Raw genomic sequence first — 5,122 nt, 5'->3', positions numbered from 1 at the left:
CTCAGTTTGGTATCATCAGCAAACTTACTTAACAATGAATTGCTAACATTTACCTTAGCTCTAAATTTAAACAACCATGTTAATTATAACACTGTTCAGATAACTGCATATTCATCTATTTATTACAAGGTAACATTCAGTAACATTTATATTTTCCATTCAATATAGCTTCTCACTCTGGGATGACAAATATTTTCCAGCTTTACCTGTATGACAGATTTTACTATGTTCTGTTTAGTGTTTTAAATACACATTTTTTAGTATGTTATGTTTTTTCTTCATTTCAATAAACACATTTCCAGTCTCCTATTAACTGCTTTAACTTAAAGGTACACTGAAAACCTCTGTTTTAGATAACAGGTTGTTTAAGATCACAGATTAGTAGGAGAACACTGACCTTGGTTAAACTCCCTGTTACACGTAGATATCACTATATTTTACTTCATTTACTTCTCTGTATCTAAATTCAAGATTTTTGCCGTGTCAGTACGTTGCTCTTTAAAGGTTTTGCTTGAATGTGGCATTACAGAATTGAATGTTTGAATTGCCTCTGCAAGAACAGGCAGCACAACAGCTCCGCAAAGGAGAAGAGCAGGCACTAGTATGAGAGTTACATCTTGGGCCATTGAAGACAGTGAGTCAAATTTTGGTCTAAATGAAGGACGTGTGTAATGGGTTTTGCAACCGACTACAACAGAGCTAACATTTGGCTTTCTGAAGAAATTGCATTATGTTATCCATAAGACATGACGGATGGATTCCTGGCCCCATCAAAGTTGACGGCAAAATGCCAACTGGCTTTGATGGAGCCTGAATTTACCCTCACATGTTGAATTCAGAACAGACTTTTTTGGCAAGTGATGAAAGAGGAACTTCAGTAGTATCCATTATTACAGTCAGTACTTTTGGCAGGGCAGTCATGAGTATCGCTGTCAGATGTCAGCGCACCTCTAGGAACAGGAGCGTGGATGCAACGGGCTCTGTTGGGGGAATCCCCTGCCCTGGGATTTGGTGATGCAGCACTCACAGGTTGAGATTGCCTGTTATTTCACAGATGTTGTGTATGGAAAAACACTCTTTGGCTTCAAATTTTTGGTGTGTTGATTTTGACTAACATTGACTTCACTGAGGCAGTCTCTAAAACCTCATTTAGAAAGCTGGAAGGATGAGAGAACGGCTGTGTTCCTTGATCTAAGCTATATTAGCAAAAATTGAAGATTGTCAACATTATTAGACAAAAGATAAGTATGTTAATCAGCTGTATGAACTGTTTTTAAAGGCATTGCTGGTAAAAAAAAATATTAAAATGTAAAGGAGTGTTCTGAAATGCAGCTGAATAATTCTACTTAAGATGGCCAGGTTTTTTTACTCATCTCTCTGGCATCGATCAGCTTTAGTACTTTTCAGATATAAATGTGTTCTTTAGCAACTAAAAATAATAGCAAGCTTTCGTAAAATGAGAAGTCCAAATTAAATAACACAAGTAAGGACTATATAGCAAGTTAGTGTCAGATGTATACAATCTGGGATTCTGACTCACTGCAGCATCTAACCAGGAAAATTTTTGGCTTCCCAAGGCCTTATCTAGGAGGAGGAGTACTTAGGCAGACAAAAATCTGGAAATACATGGTGTTAATTTGTGATATGGCTGAACAGCAGGACAGCAGCCCCCTAATCTTGACATAATTTTGTAAATCACAGCAACAGAGTCACCATTGTCCCTCTGTAAAATCAGATTACTTCTTTAATGTGCCATTATATAAACATAAGGCAATATAACTCTTCAAAATCTAGCTTCTAGCCTTTTAACTGTTCTCTAAAATATGTGATTTTTTAAAATCACCAGCTCTTTCAGGTCTTTCCACTACTGGAGGTCCAAGCTTTGTGACCAAAATATTTTAGATTGTGTGTCTGTGTGTGCATACTTCTGTTTTTATTCCCTGATGATTTACCATTTCTGGTTTTACACAGAGGCACATTGAGTATGCTGTATGATATACAACATAGGAAACAAAATCAAACATTTTCTCATCTTTTTTTAAAAATATACTGGCTATGTTTTTGATTTCTTTAAGATTCCACACAAATGACATTAATTTCACCCTACTATTCAATTTCACTAGCATATTCCAATAAAATTAAATTTTCATGTGTTGAAATACTTTCCATTAACACAGTGCTCAAACTGAACATCTAGAGAGCAAAGTCATATAAAATACAAGATTACTTTTTTCCTCTGAAAATAAATATGACACTTGCCTTTTTAGGTAAAAACTGACAATTCCTACAAGTGATTTCAACAGGAGTTAGCTTTAGCATGATGTGCAATTTTTCCATTTTAATTTTCTTCCCAATATTTTTTCTTTCAATAAATAAAGGTGGCAAAATTAGCTTATACAAATAGTTTTTTATATGTCTTAAAAAGACCATTCTGCATTTAGACATGCAGTATATGATAGGTAAAGAGCTAAAGGCACGTAGAAGATGAATTAACCAAGAAAGGTTTGAGTAGAATCATAATCGAGTGGTTAAGAATGAAGCATTCTGCTGCAGAAAGAGCCTGTGCACCACGGGATCTTCTGTTGAAATTTCACATGGATACACTGTGGGGTTTCCCTCAGATAAGCAAGCACAGAGCTGGGTTTCCAGCTGTGTCAGAAGGCAGCTGGAAGCAGACAGCACGGCCTGGCCAGCACTGCTTCCACACCGCTATCGGTTCTTTACTTCAACATTTTCAGTGTGCTCCTACATTTGGAACTAAACAATAAGCAATATTACTTCTTCACAAGAGAGACTATGGTTTTTGCAGCCACTTCATTTTTTTTCTCAGAAAAACTCTGAAAGTTAATATATTTTTAACTAAAACAATATTTGATAAAATAACTCTGGATCTTGATAACACCACCGAAGAATTACATTTTTCTTTTTAATACAGACTTTTTTTTGTTCCTCAGAGGAGACAAAAGTTTTTTAAAGATGTGATGTGCACTTGCATTGCTTGGGATTTCTCTGCCCATTCCCGAAACACTGGCAGCCACAGTACTTCCAGGGAAAGGTCATAAGAGACATATTTCAGAATGAATTTTCTAAACTGCTTCTCAAAAGAAAACCTGGTATATGACATTCAAAAAAAAACCTTTCCCTGTTTTGACTGAAAGAAAGGAGAAAACTAAGTTCTACAATGTTTCAGTTGCTACCTGTACCATATGCTCCATATATCCAGAGTTTAAAGGCAGGCAGAGCATTTCTGAGAGTCTAGGTGGGACCGTCCAAAGCCATCAGGCAGCCCCAGCTGGGAAATCATCCCAAGCTGAAAACCTGGGGCTTATGGTCCGAGCATCCATGTCTGCAGGCACGATGGCATATAGGATTTCTGGTCATCCTCTCCCTGCAGGGCTCAGGCAGGGCCAGAGAGAGCAACCTGTTGCCTTTCACATTTGCTGCCTGTGCTTTTGTGCTTCCTTCCAGCTTGTCCTCTTGGCTGGGGAGAGCAAGGGGAAGGAGCGTGGAATCCCCTACTATGAACTCAACTGCACTGGGTTATGAAAAGCAACAGCAGGATTAGGGGAGTACTTCATTAGAAGAATATTAACATTTTCATGAGAAAGATAGATTTTTAAACTATCCAGAGGACATCTGTTGAAATTAACATATGGCAGGAAGCCTTTCTCAGGAAAGCTTTGTCTTTTTTTTTTTTCTCCAAGAAACTTTATTCACAAGCATTAGCTTGCTTTGGTTGAGCTTGTGACAAGATGTACCCAAGAAGATAGCAAGGGTTTCTTTTTAAGTCTTCTCTTCAGCCCATGACTTTTGGGGGGTTTGTGCTTACTTGAAAGTATATGAAAATTGTCTAGATGATACAGTATAAAGAGGCTTCTCTCCCTGCAGAAGATTGCTGCTTGTGCTGGAGGGAGAGAGATGGGAAGAGTTTTCACTACTGCAGTTGCCATCTCCTTGGTTCTGGATCCACAAACTAACAGTCCTCTGATCAAGTATCTCAGACACATTACAGCCATTTTTCAAGTTTACACACCACAGTTTCCTATAAATGTCTGTCTGCTGTAATCAAAGCTAATTGGAGTGCCAATTACAGCCTGGCTAATATAATCAGGTTACCAGTTCTGACGAGCCATCAAGTTGCAGAAAAATGTGATCTGCATAAGTCCCACAAATTTGTCTATTTATAATGAGGCATTATTTTCTGAGGAACAGCAGCTCTCTTTATACCACAATTAACACAGAGCCAGTGAGCGGGTTGTCTGTTTATATACAGTGGAGCTGACTCAGCAGCCCTGTCCTGGGAGCTACATGCCAGTTAAGCTTTCACAAAGGTCAACAGTTATCGATTTGCACACTTGTGTCAATTACTGTATTTCCTGAGCTTTGTGGGGATAAGGAAGTCCAAAAGTTCCTGGCTACCATCAATTTTAAAAGCAGAAGCAGGTGACTAGACCACCTGAATGTCTGACATGCCAATGCATCACGTTATCGGTGAAATTATTTAAGACAGAGCAGAGAGACACATTCCTGCAGCAATCCAGCTAGGAACTCCACAGTGGAAACAGTGAACTAAACACTGGGAATCAGTCTGAAAGCACCCTGCGAGTGCTTCTGAGCTCTCTGCCTCTGCATGCGACTGTAGGAATATCTGGCAGAGAAGCAGTGAGGAAAAAAACCAGCAAAGGGGACCATTACCTTTCTTACTCATCACCAGCCATTTGCTAATGTCCTCAGTATCCTCTCTTCCAAGTAACTGGAGATGAAAAGCCACCTTTAATAGTGCACACATCATACAAAGTTTGCTGAATGGGTTTACAAAAGAAGAGCAAGGCAATGTTTGTAAGGGAATTAAGATCTTCTATTAGAATAGTTAGTACAGTTGGAAAAAAATTACATTATGTACTTTCTGGTGTGCGTGAAATATAGTTTGGACTAATGGAAAAAATACTACATCAATCTACAGATCCTGTCTTATCTTTGTTAATAGGCAATCACAACTACAAAAGCTAACTTTTACAGATGAGAAAACTGACATACAGACATTTCAATAGTAAAATTTTCCACTACTGTTGATGATTGCACTATATAGCATAAAAAAAAAATCCATAAGCATTTATATGCT

This window comes from Pterocles gutturalis, unplaced genomic scaffold (genome assembly GCF_000699245.1).
Source record: "Pterocles gutturalis isolate BGI_N339 unplaced genomic scaffold, ASM69924v1 scaffold42214, whole genome shotgun sequence".
Taxonomy (NCBI): domain Eukaryota; kingdom Metazoa; phylum Chordata; class Aves; order Pterocliformes; family Pteroclidae; genus Pterocles; species Pterocles gutturalis.
The sequence above is the reverse complement of the archived record's forward strand: the minus strand, read 5'-3'. Positions refer to the sequence as shown.